Source organism: Hypanus sabinus, chromosome 12 (assembly GCF_030144855.1).
Source record: "Hypanus sabinus isolate sHypSab1 chromosome 12, sHypSab1.hap1, whole genome shotgun sequence".
Taxonomy (NCBI): domain Eukaryota; kingdom Metazoa; phylum Chordata; class Chondrichthyes; order Myliobatiformes; family Dasyatidae; genus Hypanus; species Hypanus sabinus.
The window spans coordinates 2,634,355-2,655,316 of NC_082717.1; the positions used below are offsets into that span (position 1 = coordinate 2,634,355).

The window sequence follows — 20,962 nt, forward strand, 5'->3', positions numbered from 1 at the left end:
TGAAAAGCTACACATTAACAAAGACTGATACCCAAAGTGCAAGTAAACAGTAACTCTGAGATGATGAGGTGTAGAGTTGATGAAAATGAGTGTAGGCTGTGGAATCAGGTTCGTGTTGTGGTGAGTGGGCGTTACTTATTTATTTGTTGAGAAATAGAGGGCAGCTCAGGCCCTTCGACACAATGAGTCTCACTGCCCAGCAACCCACCTATTTCAACCACAATGCCATCGCGTTCACTTTGAAATTTGAGAAGCAGAAACTAAATTCCAATGTGCTACTATTTCAGAGGAATAAACTGAATTACAATGGCATGAGAGGGGAACTGGCCAATGTTGACTGGAAAGGGACACTAGCAGCAGAGCAGCAATGGCTGGAGTTTCTGTGAAAAATGAGGGACGTGCAAGACAGATATATTCCAAATAAGAAGAAATTTTCAAAGGGAAGAAGGACACTACCGTGGCTGACGTATGAAGTCAGAGCCAAAGTAAAAGCAAAGGAGAGGGCATGCAAGAAAGCCAAAGCTAGTGGGAAGATAGAGGATCGGGAAGCTTTTAAAAACTTGCTGAAGGAAACTAAAAAGGTTATTTGGAAGGAAAAGATGAATTATGAAAGGAAGCTGGCGACTAATACCAAAGAAGATACCAAAAGCTTTTTTAAACTATATAAAAGGTGCATTCAGCTGCAGCTCCTGACAAACCATGTTAGGGAACTGGAGCTGGATGAACTTTGGATCATTCGGGAGGCAGAGGCAGAAATAGACAGGAGTTTCAGGGAGGTAGTCACCCCTAAGGGTCAGGAGACAGGTAGTTGGGTGATTGTCAGGAGAGGGAAGGGGAATAGACAGAATGAGCAGAGCACCCCAGTGGCCGTTCCCATCAATAATAAGTATACCATTTTGGATACTGTTGGTGGGGACGACCTACCAGGGACAAGTTGCAGTGGTTGCGTCTCTGGCACCGAGACTGGACCCACAGCTCAGAAGGGAAGGAGGGAAAAGGGGAGAGCAGTTGCGAAAGGGGGTTCGATAGTTAGGGGGACAGATAGGATGTTCTGTGGAAGAGATTGAGAATCCCGGATGGTCTGTTGCATCCCTGGTGCCGGGGTCCGTGATATCTCGGATCGAGTTCACAGTATTCTCAAGAGGGAGGGTGAGCAGCCGGATGTCGTGGTCCATGTAGGGACCAATGATGTGGGTAGGAAGAGTGAGGAGGTCCTGAAAGGTGAGTTTAGGGAGCTAGGTGCCAAGTTAAAGGACAGGACCTCCAGGATAGCAATCTCAGGATTGCTACCAGTGTCACGTGCAGGTGGGTTTAGAAATAGTAAGGTAGTGCAGATCAACACGTGGCTGAAGACATGGTGCAGGAGGGAGGGCTTCAGATTTATAGATAATTGGGCAGTTTTCCAGGGAAGGTGGGACCTGTTCCGGCAGGATGGTTTACATCTGAACTGGAGGAGGACAAATATTCTTGCAAGTAGGTTTGCTACAGAGGCTCCAGTGGATTTAAACTGGATACAAGGGGGGAGAGGAATCAGAGTGTAGGAACAGATGTATGGGAGAAGGAAGAAAAAGAAGATATAAAGTTGTCTGCACTGTTAGAGATAAACAGAGAGTAAGAGGTGGAGAATTTCTTAAATGTATTTATTTTAATGCTAGGAGCATTGTAAGAAAGGTGGATGAATTTAGAGCATGGATTGATACCTGGAAATATGATGTTTCACTAATAGCTAAAACATGGTCGCAGGATGGGTGTGATTGGCAACTAATTATTCCTGGATTTCGTTGCTTCAGGTGTGATAGAATCGGAGGGACAAGAGGGGGAGGTGTTGCGTTACTTGTCAGAGAAAATATTACAGCGCTGCTCTGGCAGAATAGATTAGAGGACTCGTCTAGGGAGATTATTTGGGTGGAATTGAGGAATGGGAAAGATGTAGTAACACTTATAGGGGTGTATTATAGACCACCTAATGGGGAGCGAGAATTGGAGGAGCAAACTTGTAAGGAGATAGCAGATATTTGTAGTAAGCACAAGGTTGTGATTGTAGGAGATTTTAATTTTCCACACATAGGCTGGGAAGCCCATTCTGTAAAAGGGCTGGATGGTTTGGAGTTTGTAAAATGTGTGCAGGATAGTTTTTTGCAGCAATACGTAGCGGTATCAACTAGAGAAGGGGCAGTGTTGGATCTTCTGTTAGGGAATGAGATAGGTCAGGTGACGGAGGTATGTGTTGGGGAGCACTTCAGGTCCAGTGATCACAATGCCATTAGTTTCAATATAATTATGAAGAAGGATAGGACTGGACACAGGGTTGAGATGTTTGACTGGAGAAAGGCTAACTTTGAGGAAATGCAAAAGGATTTAGAGAGAGTGGATTGGGACAATTTGTTTTATGGGAAGGATGTAATAGAGAAATGGAGGTAATTTAAAGGTGAAATTTTGAGGGTACAGAATCTTTATGTTCCTGTTAGGTTGAAAGGAAAGATTAAAAGTTTGAGAGAGCCATGGTTTTCAAGGGATATTGGAAACTTGGTTTGGAAGAAGAGAGATATCACAATAAACATAGGCAGCATGGAGTAAATGAGGTGCTCGAGGAATATAAAGAATGTAAAAAGAATCTTAAGAAAGAAATTAGAAAAGCTAAAAGAAGATACGAGGTTGCTTTGGCAAATAAGGTGAAAATAAATCCAAAGGGTTTCTACAGTTATATTAATAGCAAAAGGATAGTGAGGCATAAAATCGGTCCCTTAGAGAATCAGAGTGGACAGCTACATGTGGAGCCAAAAGAGATGGGGGTGGGGGGGGAGATTTCAAACAATTTCTTTTCTGCGGTATTCACTAAGGAGAAGGATATTGAATTGTGTAAGGTAAGGGAAACAAGTAGGGTAGTTATGGAAACTATGACAGTTAAAGAGGAGGAAGTACTGGCACTTTTAAAGAATATAAAAGCAGATAAATCTCCAGATCCTGACAGGATATTCCCTAGGACCTTGAGGGAAGTTAGTGTAGAAATAGCAGGGGCTCTGACAGAAATATTTCAAATGTCATTAGAAACGGGGATGATACCGGAGGATTGGCGTATTGCTCATGCGGTTCCATTGTTTAAAAAAGGGTTCTAAGAGTAAACCAAGCAATTATCGGCCTGTCAGTTTGACATCAATCGTAGGTAAATTAATGGAAAGTATTCTTAGAGACGGTAGATATAGAACATAGAATAGTACAGCATATTACAGGCCCTTCGGCCCACAATGTTGTGCTGACACTCAAACCTTGCCTCACATATAACCCCCCACCTTAAATTCCTCTACATACTTGTCTAGTAGTCTCTTAAACTTCACTAGGGTGTCTGCCTCCACCACTGACTCAGGCAGTGCATTCCACGCACCAACCACTCTCTGAGTGAAAAACCTTCCTCTAATATCCCCCTTGAACTTCCCTCCCCTTACCATAAAGCCATGTCCTCTTGTACTGAGCAGTGGTGCCCTGGGGAAGAGGCGCTGGCTGTCCACTCTGTCTATTCCTCTTAATATCTTGTTCACCTCTATCATGTCTCCTCTCATCCTCCTTCTCTCCAAAGAGTAAAGCCCTAGCTCCCTTAATCTCTGATCATAATCCATACTCTCTAAACCAGGCAGCATCCTGGTAAATCTCCTCTGTACCCTTTCCAATGCTTCCACATCCTTCCTATAGTGAGGCAACCAGAACTGGACACAGTACTCCAAGTGTGGCCTAACTAGAGTTATATAGAGCTGCATCGTTACATCACGTCTCTTAAACTCTATCCCTTGACTTATGAAAGCTAACACCCCATAAGTTTTCTTAACTACCCTATCTACGTGTGAGGCAACCTTCAGGGAATCTGTGGACATGTACCCCCAGATCCAGATATAATTATCTGGATGGACAGGGTCTGATTAGGAACAGTCAACATGGATTTGTGCGTGGAAGGTCATGTTTGACAAATCTTAGTGAATTTTTTGAAGAGGTTATGAAGAAAGTTGACGAGGGTAAAGCAGTGGATGTTGTCTATATGGACTTCAGTAAGGCCTTTGACAAGGTTCTGCACAGACGGTTAGTTAGGAAGGTTCAATCATTAGGGATTAATATTGAAGTTTTAAAATGGATTCAACAGTGGTTGGATGGGAAATGCCAGAGAGTAGTGGTGGATAACTGTTTGGCAGGTTGGAGGCTGGAGACTAGTGGTGTGCCTCAGGGATCTGTACTGGGTCCAATGTTGTTTGTCATATATATTAATGATCTGGATGATGGGGTGCTAAATTGGATTAGTAAGTATGCAGGTGATACTAAGATAGGTGGCGTTGTGGATAATGAAGTGGGTTTTTAAAGCTTGCAGAGAGATTCAGGCCAGTTAGAAGAATGGGCCGAACGATGGCAGATGGAGTTAATGCTAATTAGGTATTCATTCTTTGGAGCATAGAAGGTTGAGAGGGGACTTGATAGAGGTATTTAAAATTATGAGGGGGATAGATAGAGTTGACGTGGATAGGCTTTTTCCATTGAGAGTAGAGGAGATTCAAACAAGAAGACATGAGTTGAGAGTTAAGGGGCAAAAAGTTTAGGGGTAACACAAGGGGGAAGTTCTTTACTCAGAGAGTGGTAGCTGTGTGCAACGAGCTTCCAATAGAAGTGGTAGAGGCAGATTCGATATCGTCTTTAAAAAAAAATTGGATAGGTATATGGACAGGAAAGGAATCGAGGTTTATGGGCTGAGTGCAGGTCAGTGGGACTAGTTGAGAGTAAGCATTCGGCATGGACTAGAAGGCCCGAGATGGCCTGTTTCCGTGCTGTAATTGTTATTTGGTTATATAAATCTGGACCTGATGGAATACACCCTCGGGAAGTAGGTGGAGAGATTGTGGAGGCATAAACAATGATATTTCAAGAATCGATGGATTCTGGCATTGTACCAGATGACTGGAAAATTGCAATTGTTACTCTGCTATTTAAGAAAGGTGGGAGGCAGTAGAAAGGAAACTATAGACCTGTTAGCCTGACATCAGTGGTTGTGATGTTGTTGGAATCGATTGTCAGGGATGAGTTTACGGAATACCTGGAGGCACATGACAAGATAGGGCATAGCCAGCATGGTTTCCTGAAGGGAAAATCCTGCCTGACTAACCTACTGCAATTCTTTGAGGAAATTACAAGCAGTGTAGACAAAGGAGATGCAACAGACGTGGGGTACTTGGATTTTCAGAAGGCCTTTGACAAGGTGCCGCACATGAGGCTGCTTAGCAGGATAAGGGCCCATGGAATTACAGGGAAGTTACTAGCATGGGTGGAGCATTGGCCGATCGGCAGAAAACAGAGTGTGGGAATAAAGGAATCCTATTCTGCTGGCTGCCGGTTGAGTTCCACAAGGGTCAGTGTTGGGACTGCTGCTTTTTAAGATCTATGTCAATGATTTGGACTACAGTATTACGGGATTGTGGCTAAATTTGCCTATGATTCAAAGGTAGGTGGAGGATTGGGTAGAGTTGAGGAAACAGAGAGTCTGCAGAGAGACTCAGATAGTTTAAGGGAATGGGCAAAGAAGTGACAAATGAAATACATTTGGAAAGTGTATGGTCATACACTTTGGTGGAAGAAATAAATGGGCAAACTATTTTTTAAGATGGGGAGAGAATTCAAAAAGCAGAGATGCAAAGAGACTTGGGAGTCCTTGTGCAGGATACCCTAAAGGTTAACCTCCAGGTTGAGTCGGTGGTGAAGAAGGCAAATGCAATGTTGGCATTCATTTCCAGAGGTATAGAATATAAGAATAGGGATGCGATGCTGAGACTCTATAAGGCACTTGTGAGACCACACTGGGAGTATTGTGTGCAATTTTGGGTTCCTTATTTTAGAAAGGATAGACTGATATTGGAGAGGATTCAGAGAAGATTTACAAGAATGATTGGAGAAGTGAAGGGTGAAATGTCTGTGGAACGTCTGGCAGCTCTTGGCCTGCATTCCCTGGAGTTCAGGAGAATGAAGGAGGATCTCATAGAAACACTATGAATGTTAAAAGCCCTGCACAGATTAGATATGGCAAAGTTATTTCCCACTAGGAAATGCATTAGGCAACTGCATATACATACTCTAACCACTAGGTGGCACAGTGAACAACTGCATATACATACTCTAACCACTAGGTGGCACAGTGAACAACTGCATATACATACAATCAACACACACAAAACTTCAACTATCTGACTATACACTCACCCAGGCCCGCTATTACAGTTTTCTTTGTTCCACCAGCATTTTGTGTGTGTTGCTTGAATTTCCAGCATCGGCAGATTACCTCGTGTTTGCATATACACACTGTGACCACTGGGTGACTCACTGGACAACTGTATATACACACTGTGACCACTGGGTGACTCACTGGACAACTGTATATACACACTGTGACCACTGGGTGACTCACTGGACAACTGTATATACACACTGTGACCACTGGGTGACTCACTGGACAACTGTATATACACACTGTGACCACTGGGTGACTCACTGGACAACTGTATATATACACACTGTGACCACTGGGTGACTCACTGGACAACTGTATATACACACTGTGACCACTGGGTGACTCACTGGACAACTGTATATATATACACACTGTGACCACTGGGTGACTCACTGGACAACTGTATATACACACTGTGACCACTGGGTGACTCACTGGACAACTGTATATACACACTGTGACCACTGGGGGACACACTGAACAACTGTATATACACACTGTGACCACAAGGGTAAACACTGAACAACTGTATATACACACTGTGACCACTAGGGGACCCAATGAACAACTGCATATACACACTGTAACCACGGGAGGACCCACTGAACAACTGTATATACACACTGTGACCACTGGGGGACATAGTGAACAACTGTATATACACACTGTGACCACAAGGGTAAACACTGAACAACTGTATATACACACTATGACCACAAGGGTAAACACTGAACAACTGCATATACACACTGTGACCACAAGGGTAAACACTAAACTACTACATATACATACTGTGACCACTAGGGGACCCAATGAACAACTGCATATACACACTGTGACCACAAGGGTAAACACTGAACAACTGTATATACAAACTGAACAACTGTATATACACACTGTGACCACAAGGGTAAACACTAAACTACTACATATACATACTGTGACCACTAGGGGACCCAATGAACTACTGCATATACACACTGTGACCACTGGGGGACCCACTGAACAACTGCATATACACACTGTGACCACTGGGGGACACACTGAACAACTGCATATACACACTGTGACCACTGGGGGACCCACTGAACAACTGTATATACACACTGTGACCACTGGGGGTCCACTGAACAATTGCATACACACACTGTGACCACTGGGGGACACACTGAACAACTGTATATACACACTGTGACCACTGGGGGACACACTGAACAACTGTATATACACACTGTGACCACTGGGGGACCCACTGAACAACTGCATATACACACTGTGACCACTGGGGGACACACTGAACAACTGTATATACACACTGTGACCACTGGGGGACACACTGAACAACTGCATATACACACTGTGACCACTGGGGGACCCACTGAACAACTGTATATACACACTGTGACCACTGGGGGACCCACTGAACAACTGCATATACACACTGTGACCACTGGGGGACCCACTGAACAACTGCATATACACACTGTGACCACTGGGGGACACACTGAACAACTGCATATACACACTGTAACCACTGGGGGACACACTGAACACCTGTATATACACACTGTGACCACTGGGAGACCCACTGAACAACTGCATATACACACTGTGACCACTGGGAGACCCACTGAACAACTGCATATACACACTGTGACCACTGGGGGACACACTGAACAACTGCATATACACACTGTGACCACTGGGGGACCCACTGAACAACTGTATATACACACTGTGACCACTGGGGGTCCACTGAACAATTGCATACACACACTGTGACCACTGGGGGAACCACTGAACAACTGCATATACACACTGTGACCACTGGGGGACACACTGAACAACTGCATATACACACTGTGACCACTGGGGGACCCACTGAACAACTGTATATACACACTGTGACCACTGGGGGTCCACTGAACAATTGCATACACACACTGTGACCACTGGGGGACACACTGAACAGCTGCATATACACACTGTGACCACTGGGTGACTCACTGGACAACTGTATATACACACTGTGACCACTGGGTGACTCACTGGACAACTGTATATATACACACTGTGACCACTGGGTGACTCACTGGACAACTGTATATACACACTGTGACCACTGGGTGACTCACTGGACAACTGTATATATATACACACTGTGACCACTGGGTGACTCACTGGACAACTGTATATACACACTGTGACCACTGGGTGACTCACTGGACAACTGTATATACACACTGTGACCACTGGGGGACACACTGAACAACTGTATATACACACTGTGACCACAAGGGTAAACACTGAACAACTGTATATACACACTGTGACCACTAGGGGACCCAATGAACAACTGCATATACACACTGTAACCACGGGAGGACCCACTGAACAACTGTATATACACACTGTGACCACTGGGGGACATAGTGAACAACTGTATATACACACTGTGACCACAAGGGTAAACACTGAACAACTGTATATACACACTATGACCACAAGGGTAAACACTGAACAACTGCATATACACACTGTGACCACTGGGGGACACACTGAACAACTGCATATACACACTGTAACCACTGGGGGACACACTGAACACCTGTATATACACACTGTGACCACTGGGAGACCCACTGAACAACTGCATATACACACTGTGACCACTGGGAGACCCACTGAACAACTGCATATACACACTGTGACCACTGGGGGACACACTGAACAACTGCATATACACACTGTGACCACTGGGGGACCCACTGAACAACTGTATATACACACTGTGACCACTGGGGGTCCACTGAACAATTGCATACACACACTGTGACCACTGGGGGAACCACTGAACAACTGCATATACACACTGTGACCACTGGGGGACACACTGAACAACTGCATATACACACTGTGACCACTGGGGGACCCACTGAACAACTGTATATACACACTGTGACCACTGGGGGTCCACTGAACAATTGCATACACACACTGTGACCACTGGGGGACACACTGAACAGCTGCATATACACACTGTGACCACTGGGTGACTCACTGGACAACTGTATATACACACTGTGACCACTGGGTGACTCACTGGACAACTGTATATATACACACTGTGACCACTGGGTGACTCACTGGACAACTGTATATACACACTGTGACCACTGGGTGACTCACTGGACAACTGTATATATATACACACTGTGACCACTGGGTGACTCACTGGACAACTGTATATACACACTGTGACCACTGGGTGACTCACTGGACAACTGTATATACACACTGTGACCACTGGGGGACACACTGAACAACTGTATATACACACTGTGACCACAAGGGTAAACACTGAACAACTGTATATACACACTGTGACCACTAGGGGACCCAATGAACAACTGCATATACACACTGTAACCACGGGAGGACCCACTGAACAACTGTATATACACACTGTGACCACTGGGGGACATAGTGAACAACTGTATATACACACTGTGACCACAAGGGTAAACACTGAACAACTGTATATACACACTATGACCACAAGGGTAAACACTGAACAACTGCATATACACACTGTGACCACAAGGGTAAACACTAAACTACTACATATACATACTGTGACCACTAGGGGACCCAATGAACAACTGCATATACACACTGTGACCACAAGGGTAAACACTGAACAACTGTATATACAAACTGAACAACTGTATATACACACTGTGACCACTGGGGGACACACTGAACAACTGCATATACACACTGTGACCACTGGGGGACCCACTGAACAACTGTATATACACACTGTGACCACTGGGGGTCCACTGAACAATTGCATACACACACTGTGACCACTGGGGGACACACTGAACAACTGTAAATACACACTGTGACCACTGGGGGACACACTGAACAACTGTATATACACACTGTGACCACTGGGGGACCCACTGAACAACTGCATATACACACTGTGACCACTGGGGGACACACTGAACAACTGTATATACACACTGTGACCACTGGGGGACACACTGAACAACTGCATATACACACTGTGACCACTGGGGGACCCACTGAACAACTGTATATACACACTGTGACCACTGGGGGACCCACTGAACAACTGCATATACACACTGTGACCACTGGGGGACCCACTGAACAACTGCATATACACACTGTGACCACTGGGGGACACACTGAACAACTGCATATACACACTGTAACCACTGGGGGACACACTGAACACCTGTATATACACACTGTGACCACTGGGAGACCCACTGAACAACTGCATATACACACTGTGACCACTGGGAGACCCACTGAACAACTGCATATACACACTGTGACCACTGGGGGACACACTGAACAACTGCATATACACACTGTGACCACTGGGGGACCCACTGAACAACTGTATATACACACTGTGACCACTGGGGGTCCACTGAACAATTGCATACACACACTGTGACCACTGGGGGAACCACTGAACAACTGCATATACACACTGTGACCACTGGGGGACACACTGAACAACTGCATATACACACTGTGACCACTGGGGGACCCACTGAACAACTGTATATACACACTGTGACCACTGGGTGTCCACTGAACAATTGCATACACACACTGTGACCACTGGGGGACACACTGAACAGCTGCATATACACACTGTGACCACTGGGGGACACACTGAACAACTGTATATACACACTGTGACCACTGGGGGACACACTGAACAACTGTATATACACACTGTGACCACTGGGAGACCCACTGAACAACTGCATATACACACTGTGACCACTGGGGGACCCACTGAACAACTGCATATACACACTGTGACCACTGGGGGACACACTGAACAACTGCATATACACACTGTGACCACTGGGAGACTCACTGAACAACTGCATATACACACTGTGACCACTGGGGGACACACTGAACAACTGTATATACACACTGTGACCACTGGGGGACACACTGAACAACTGCATATACACACTGTGACCACTGGGAGACCCAATGAACAACTGCATATACACACTGTGACCACTGGGGGTCCACTGAACAACTGTATATACACACTGTGACCACTGGGGGTCCACTGAACAACTGTATTTACACACTGTGACCACTGGGGGACGCACTGAACAACTGTATTTACACACTGTGACCACTGGGGGACCCACTGAACAACTGTATATACACACTGTGACCACTGGGGGACCCACTGAACAACTGTATATACACACTGTGACCACTGGGGGACCCACTGAACAACTGTATATACACACTGTGACCACTGGGGGTCCACTGAACAACTGTATATACCCACTGTGACCACAAGGGTAAACACTGAACAACTGTAAATGCACATTGTGACCACTGGGGGACACACTGAACAACTGTATATACACACTGTGACCACTGGGGGTCCACTGAACAACTGTATATACCCACTGTGACCACAAGGGTAAACACTGAACAACTGTAAATGCACATTGTGACCACTGGGGGACACACTGAACAACTGTATATACCCACTGTGACCACAAGGGTAAACACTGAACAACTGCATATACACACTGTGACCACTAGGGGACCCACTGAACAACTGCATATACACACTGTGACCACTGGGGGACCCACTGAACAACTGCATATACACACTGTGACCACTAGGGGACCCACTGAACAACTGCATATACACACTGTGACCACAAGGGTGAACACTGAACAACTGCATATACACACTGTGACCACTGGGAGACCCACTGAACAACTGCATATACACACTGTGACCACTGGGGGACACACTGAACAACTGCATATACACACTGTGACCACTGGGAGACCCACTGAACAACTGCATATACACACTGTAACCACTGGGGGACACACTGAACAACTGTATATACACACTGTGACCACAAGGGTAAACACTGAACAACTGTATATACACACTGTGACCACTGGGGGACACACTGAACAACTGCATATACACACTGTGACCACTGGGACACACACTGAACAACTGTATATACACACTGTGACCACAAGGGTAAACACTGAACAACTGCATATACACACTGTGACCACTGGGGGACACACTGAACAATTGTATGTACACACTGTGACCAATAGAGAGCATACTAATCAGTCAGATTTATATAAATTGTTATATAAAATACAACTTCTAATTAAACAGTCCAATCCAACTGAGGGAACCTACAGGTCTGAATAATTGCTGGGTTTGCATAATGCAAATTAATGAAAACACATAAATATGTCTAACCTCTGGGTTTTACTTCATACACCTCTATCACTATTGTTTCTGTTTTACTTTGTTTTATCAACACTTCACCAAACAACAATAAAGTTTTATGCCTCTTCCCTGACTCCTGAAACAACTTTGGAATAAAACACCAGTTAAAACGTCAATATTTTCAGTTTCTGTCTGTATTTACAACCACCAAGTGAAACTGCTTTATTGCAGGATATCCCCTCAACTACAACTTTGAATTTTGAGTCAGTCTGAGATTCGTGAAATGGACACTGATGAGCTGGCTGTTATGTTTACCTCCTGGATCAAAGTTGGTGAAATGATGTGCTCCTCTGGAACAGTGGGGGCTAAGGGAGATCTGATCGAGGTTGAGAAGATTATGAGATGCCTAAGTAGAGTAGACAGACAATTCCTGTTTCCCAAGGTTAAAATGTCTAATACCAGAAGGCGTGCATTTAAGGGTAGGGGGATAATTTCAAAGATGTGAGTGGCATTTTTTAATGGGAGTGTGATGCCTGGAGTAGTGGTAGAGGCAGAAATATTAAACACTTTTAAGGGAAGTTTAGATAGGCACTTGAATGTGAGGAAAATTGAAGGATCTGGACCATTGTGTAGGCAGCAGAGATTGGTTCAGTCAGACATTTGATTACCAATTTAGTTGGCTCGTCACATCTTTGTGGGTTCTATCTTCTAATTTTCAATCTGGATGAAGTACGTGCAAAGGACAGGTGAGCTGGATGTTGTTCTCTCTTGGATTATAGCAGGTTAAAATACCTATTCTAATGAAAAACTACTGACCGTAACGAATTCTCTTCTTTGTCCAGAGAGAGAAGGGAAAACATCAGATAGTGGCCAGCACCCCTGTGGGCGTCCCCCTCAAAAATAAGTACTCCATTTTGAGTACTGCTGGAGGTGTGGGGGGGGGGGGGGATGATCTACTTGGGGGAAGCAACAGCGACCATGCCTCTGAGAGAGTCTGGCACTGAAGGGTAGGGAACTGAAGAGGATGGCAGGAGTAATAGGGGACTCTATAGTTAGGTGATTCTGTAGATGCTAACAGGAAACCCAGATGGTAGTTTGCCTCTCAGGTGCCAGGGTCCACAATATCCTGGGGGGGGGGTGCAGCCAGAGGTCGTGGTACATATTGGTACCAACAACATCGCAAGAAAAAGGAAGGAGGTCCTGAAAGCAGAATACAGGGAGTTAGGAAGGAAGCCGAGAAGCAGGTCCTGAAAGGTAGTAATCTTGGGTTTGCTGCCTGTGTCACGTGACAGTGAGAGTAGGAATACAGTAGAATGAGGTGTCAGATAAACGTGTGGCTGAAGAATTGGAGCAGAGAGCAGGGATGCAGATTCTTGGATCATCACCTCTCCCGGGCAGGTGTGACCTGTACAAAAACAACAGATTGCACTTGAATGGAAGGGAAACCAATATTTTTGTGGGCAGGTTTACTAGAGCTGTTGGGAGTGGTTTAAACTAATCTGGCAGGGGGGTGGGGATCAGTCTGATAGAGCTGAGGATGAGCCAGCAGGTTGATAAGTAGATGATGGGTGTGACATGAACGTAAGGAAGGACAAGCCAATGATTGGGTACAAGTACAGACAGAGCAAAGAGTTAAATTGTACCACAGAGGCAAAATTCAAAAGGGCGAAGAATGCAGGCATAGCATTCGGAATAAGGTTGACAAACTCGTGGTGCCATCAGAGATCGGTCGGTATGATGTTGTGGGCATCTCAGAGTCATGGCTGAAAGAAGGTAGTATTGAGAGCTTAGCATCAAAGGATACACTTTGTGTTGAAAGGACAGGCAGGAAGGCAGAGGCGGTGATGTGGCTCTGTTGGTAAGAGATGGAATTACATCTTTAGAAAGAGGTGACATAGGGTCAGAGAATGTCCGATCTTTGTGGGTGGAGATCAGAAACTGCAAGGGTGAAGAAAACCACCGGGGAATCATATACAGACCTCCAAATGTGGGGTTGAGATTGCAAAGGGAGCTGGAAAGGGCATGTAATAAGGATAATGACATAATTGTAATGGAAGACTTCAATTTGCAAGGGGATTGGGAAAATCAGGTTAGAGTTGGATCACAAGAGGGAATTTGTTGAATGCCTACAAGATGGATTTTTAGAACAGCTTGTGCTTGAGCCTACATGGGGAATAGCTACCTTAGATTGGGTGGTAGATTAGATTAGATTGTGAGGACACTCAGTCCTCGTTTATTGTCATTAAATAATGCATGCAGTAAGAAATGATACAATGTTCCTCCAGTATGATATCACAGAAACGTAAGTCAGACCAAGACTGACAATCCCACATAATTATAACATATAGTTACAACAGTGCAAAGCAATACCGTAATTTGATAAAGAGCAGACCATGGGCACGGTAAAAAAAAAGTCTCAAAGTCCCCGATAGCCCATCATCTCATGCAGACAGTAGAAGGAAGAAAACCTCTTCCTGCCCTGAACCTCCAGCGCCGCAAACTTGCCGATGCAGCACCCTGGAAGCACCCGACGACAGCCAACTCTGAGTCTGTCCGAAGATTTCGAGCCTCCGGCCGGCCCTCCGGCACCGGCCCCGGCCTCAAAGCAACAGACAAAGCAGAGGGTTCGGGGCCTTCCTCTCTGGAGATTTTTCGATCACACAGCAGCAGCGGCAGCGTAAAACAGACATTTGAAAAGTTTCACCAGCTGTTCCTCCGTGCTTCACATGTCCGTCTCCATCAAATCAGGATTGTACAGAGAACAGATATTCATCCCGGAGTGGCCGCTGCGCAATTCTGCGTCGCATTGCCATCTTCTCACAAAGTTGTGTAATAACCCAGATTTTATTAGGGAGCGTAAGGTAAAGGAACCCTTAGGAGACGGTGATGATGATATTCATACTGCATTTTGAGAGAATGAAGCACAAGTCAAGTGTACGAGTCTTGCAATGGAAGAAAGAGGATTACAGAATCAGGAGAGGAGATCGTCCAGGTGGATCGGAGGATTACAGAATCAGGAGAGGAGATCGTCCAGGTGGATCGGAGGATTACAGAATCAGGAGAGGAGATCGTCCAGGTGGATCGGAGGATTACAGAATCAGGAGAGGAGCTTCTCCAGGTGGATCGGAGGATTACAGAATCAGGAGAGAGGAGATCATCCAGGTGGATCGGAGGATTACAGAATCAGGAGAGGAGATCGTCCAGGTGGATCGGAGGATACAGAATCAGGAGAGGAGATCGTCCAGGTGGATCGGAGGATTACAGAATCAGGAGAGGAGATCGTCCAGGTGGATCGGAGGATTACAGAATCAGGAGAGGAGCTTCTCCAGGTGGATCGGAGGATTACAGAATCAGGAGAGGAGATCGTCCAGGTGGATCGGAGGATTACAGAATCAGGAGAGAGGAGATCGTCCAGGTGGATCGGAGGATTACAGAATCAGGAGAGGAGATCGTCCAGGTGGATCGGAGGATTACAGAATCAGGAGAGGAGATCGTCCAGGTGGATCGGAGGATTACAGAATCAGGAGAGGAGATCGTCCAGGTGGATCGGAGGATTACAGAATCAGGAGAGGAGATCGTCCAGGTGGATCGGAGGATTACAGAATCAGGAGAGGAGATCGTCCAGGTGGATCGGAGGATACAGAATCAGGAGAGGAGATCGTCCAGGTGGATCGGAGGATTACAGAATCAGGAGAGGAGATCGTCCAGGTGGATCGGAGGATTACAGAATCAGGAGAGGAGCTTCTCCAGGTGGATCGGAGGATTACAGAATCAGGAGAGGAGATCGTCCAGGTGGATCGGAGGATTACAGAATCAGGAGAGAGGAGATCGTCCAGGTGGATCGGAGGATTACAGAATCAGGAGAGGAGATCGTCCAGGTGGATCGGAGGATTACAGAATCAGGAGAGGAGATCGTCCAGGTGGATCGGAGGATTACAGAATCAGGAGAGGAGATCGTCCAGGTGGATCGGAGGATTACAGAATCAGGAGAGGAGATCGTCCAGGTGGATCGGAGGATTACAGAATCAGGAGAGGAGATCGTCCAGGTGGATCGGAGGATTACAGAATCAGGAGAGGAGATCGTCCAGGTGGATCGGAGGATTACAGAATCAGGAGAGGAGATCGTCCAGGTGGATCGGAGGATTACAGAATCAGGAGAGGAGATCGTCCAGGTGGATCGGAGGATTACAGAATCAGGAGAGGAGATCGTCCAGGTGGATCGGAGGATTACAGAATCAGGAGAGGAGATCGTCCAGGTGGATCGGAGGATTACAGAATCAGGAGAGGAGATCGTCCAGGTGGATCGGAGGATTACAGAATCAGGAGAGAGGAGATCGTCCAGGTGGATCGGAGGATTACAGAATCAGGAGAGAGGAGATCATCCAGGTGGATCGGAGGATTACAGAATCAGGAGAGGAGATCGTCCAGGTGGATCGGAGGATTACAGAATCAGGAGAGGAGATCGTCCAGGTGGATCGGAGGATTACAGAATCAGGAGAGAGGAGATCGTCCAGGTGGATCGGAGGATTACAGAATCAGGAGAGGAGATCGTTCAGGTGGATCGGAGGATTACAGAATCAGGAGAGGAGATCGTCCAGGTGGATCGGAGGATTACAGAATCAGGAGAGAGGAGATCGTCCAGGTGGATCGGAGGATTACAGAATCAGGAGAGGAGATCGTCCAGGTGGATCGGAGGATTACAGAATCAGGAGAGGAGCTTCTCCAGGTGGATCGGAGGATTACAGAATCAGGAGAGGAGCTTCTCCAGGTGGATCGGAGGATTACAGAATCAGGAGAGGAGATCGTCCAGGTGGATCGGAGGATTACAGAATCAGGAGAGGAGATCGTCCAGGTGGATCGGAGGATTACAGAATCAGGAGAGGAGCTTCTCCAGGTGGATCGGAGGATTACAGAATCAGGAGAGGAGCTTCTCCAGGTGGATCGGAGGATTACAGAATCAGGAGAGGAGATCGTCCAGGTGGATCGGAGGATTACAGAATCAGGAGAGGAGCTTCTCCAGGTGGATCGGAGGATTACAGAATCAGGAGAGGAGCTTCTCCAGGTGGATCGGAGGATTACAGAATCAGGAGAGGAGATCGTCCAGGTGGATCGGAGGATTACAGAATCAGGAGAGGAGCTTCTCCAGGTGGATCGGAGGATTACAGAATCAGGAGAGGAGCTTCTCCAGGTGGATCGGAGGATTACAGAATCAGGAGAGGAGATCGTCCAGGTGGATCGGAGGATTACAGAATCAGGAGAGGAGATCGTCCAGGTGGATCGGAGGATTACAGAATCAGGAGAGAGGAGATCGTCCAGGTGGATCGGAGGATACAGAATCAGGAGAGGAGATCGTCCAGGTGGATCGGAGGATTACAGAATCAGGAGAGGAGATCGTCCAGGTGGATCGGAGGATTACAGAATCAGGAGAGGAGATCGTCCAGGTGGATCGGAGGATTACAGAATCAGGAGAGGAGATCGTCCAGGTGGATCGGAGGATTACAGAATCAGGAGAGAGGAGATCGTCCAGGTGGATCGGAGGATACAGAATCAGGAGAGGAGCTTCTCCAGGTGGATCGGAGGATTACAGAATCAGGAGAGAGGAGATCGTCCAGGTGGATCGGAGGATTACAGAATCAGGAGAGGAGATCGTCCAGGTGGATCGGAGGATACAGAATCAGGAGAGGAGATCGTCCAGGTGGATCGGAGGATTACAGAATCAGGAGAGGAGATCGTCCAGGTGGATCGGAGGATTACAGAATCAGGAGAGGAGATCGTTCAGGTGGATCGGAGGATACAGAATCAGGAGAGAGGAGATCGTCCAGGTGGATCGGAGGATTACAGAATCAGGAGAGAGGAGATCGTCCAGGTGGATCGGAGGATTACAGAATCAGGAGAGGAGATCGTCCAGGTGGATCGGAGGATTACAGAATCAGGAGAGAGGAGATCGTCCAGGTGGATCGGAGGATTACAGAATCAGGAGAGAGGAGATCGTCCAGGTGGATCGGAGGATTACAGAATCAGGAGAGAGGAGATCGTCCAGGTGGATTGGAGGATTACAGAATCAGGAGAGGAGATCGTCCAGGTGGATCGGAGGATTACAGAATCAGGAGAGGAGATCGTCCAGGTGGATCGGAGGATTACAGAATCAGGAGAGGAGATCGTCCAGGTGGATCGGAGGATACAGAATCAGGAGAGAGGAGATCATCCAGGTGGATCGGAGGATTACAGAATCAGGAGAGAGGAGATCGTCCAGGTGGATCGGAGGATTACAGAATCAGGAGAGAGGAGATCGTCCAGGTGGATCGGAGGATTACAGAATCAGGAGAGAGGAGATTGTCCAGGTGGATCGGAGGATACAGAATCAGGAGAGGAGATCGTCCAGGTGGATCGGAGGATTACAGAATCAGGAGAGAGGAGATCAACCAGGTGGATCGGAGGATTACAGAATCAGGAGAGAGGAGATCGTCCAGGTGGATCGGAGGATTACAGAATCAGGAGAGGAGATCGTCCAGGTGGATCGGAGGATTACAGAATCAGGAGAGGAGATCGTCCAGGTGGATCGGAGGATTACAGAATCAGGAGAGAGGAGATCGTCCAGGTGGATCGGAGGATTACAGAATCAGGAGAGGAGATCGTTCAGGTGGATCGGAGGATACAGAATCAGGAGAGAGGAGATCGTCCAGGTGGATCGGAGGATTACAGAATCAGGAGAGGAGATCGTTCAGGTGGATCGGAGGATACAGAATCAGGAGAGAGGAGATCGTCCAGGTGGATCGGAGGATACAGAATCAGGAGAGAGGAGATCGTCCAGGTGGATCGGAGGATACAGAATCAGGAGAGAGGAGATCGTCCAGGTGGATCGGAGGATTACAGAATCAGGAGAGAGGAGATCATCCAGGTGGATTGGAGGATTACAGAATCAGGAGAGGAGATCGTCCAGGTGGATCGGAGGATTACAGAATCAGGAGAGAGGAGATCATCCAGGTGGATCGGAGGATTACAGAATCAGGAGAGAGGAGATCATCCAGGTGGATCGGAGGATTACAGAATCAGGAGAGAGGAGATCATCCAGGTGGATCGGAGGATTACAGAATCAGGAGAGAGGAGATCGTCCAGGTGGATCGGAGGATTACAGAATCAGGAGAGGAGATCGTCCAGGTGGATCGGAGGATTACAGAATCAGGAGAGGAGATCGTCCAGGTGGATCGGAGGATTACAGAATCAGGAGAGAGGAGATCATCCAGGTGGATCGGAGGATTACAGAATCAGGAGAGGAGCTTCTCCAGGTGGATCGGAGGATTACAGAATCAGGAGAGAGGAGATCGTCCAGGTGGATCGGAGGATTACAGAATCAGGAGAGGAGCTTCTCCAGGTGGATCGGAGGATTACAGAATCAGGAGAGAGGAGATCGTCCAGGTGGATCGGAGGATTACAGAATCAGGAGAGGAGCTTCTCCAGGTGGATCGGAGGATTACAGAATCAGGAGAGGAGCTTCTCCAGGTGGATCGGAGGATTACAGAATCAGGAGAGAGGAGATCGTCCAGGTGGATCGGAGGATTACAGAATCAGGAGAGGAGATCGTTCAGGTGGATCGGAGGATACAGAATCAGGAGAGAGGAGATCGTCCAGGTGGATCGGAGGATTACAGAATCAGGAGAGAGGAGATCGTCCAGGTGGATCGGAGGATTACAGAATCAGGAGAGGAGATCGTCCAGGTGGATCGGAGGATTACAGAATCAGGAGAGAGGAGATCGTCCAGGTGGATCGGAGGATTACAGAATCAGGAGAGAGGAGATCGTCCAGGTGGATCGGAGGATTACAGAATCAGGAGAGAGGAGATCGTCCAGGTGGATTGGAGGATTACAGAATCAGGAGAGGAGATCGTCCAGGTGGATCGGAGGATTACAGAATCAGGAGAGGAGATCGTCCAGGTGGATCGGAGGATTACAGAATCAGGAGAGGAGATCGTCCAGGTGGATCGGAGGATACAGAATCAGGAGAGAGGAGATCATCCAGGTGGATCGGAGGATTACAGAATCAGGAGAGAGGAGATCGTCCAGGTGGATCGGAGGATTACAGAATCAGGAGAGAGGAGATCGTCCAGGTGGATCGGAGGATTACAGAATCAGGAGAGAGGAGATTGTCCAGGTGGATCGGAGGATACAGAATCAGGAGAGGAGATCGTCCAGGTGGATCGGAGGATTACAGAATCAGGAGAGAGGAGATCAACCAGGTGGATCGGAGGATTACAGAATCAGGAGAGAGGAGATCGTCCAGGTGGATCGGAGGATTACAGAATCAGGAGAGGAGATCGTCCAGGTGGATCGGAGGATTACAGAATCAGGAGAGGAGATCGTCCAGGTGGATCGGAGGATTACAGAATCAGGAGAGAGGAGATCGTCCAGGTG

The 20,962-nt window shown here is 47.0% G+C and overlaps 1 protein-coding gene across 5 annotated transcripts in view; it reads right to left on the reverse strand.

Moving 5' to 3' along the window:
• The window catches only part of ptk2ba (protein tyrosine kinase 2 beta, a), a 247,775-nt gene that overhangs the window by 65,481 nt on the left and 161,332 nt on the right, over nt 1-20,962 (reverse strand). The gene's annotated exons all lie outside the window — the stretch shown is intronic.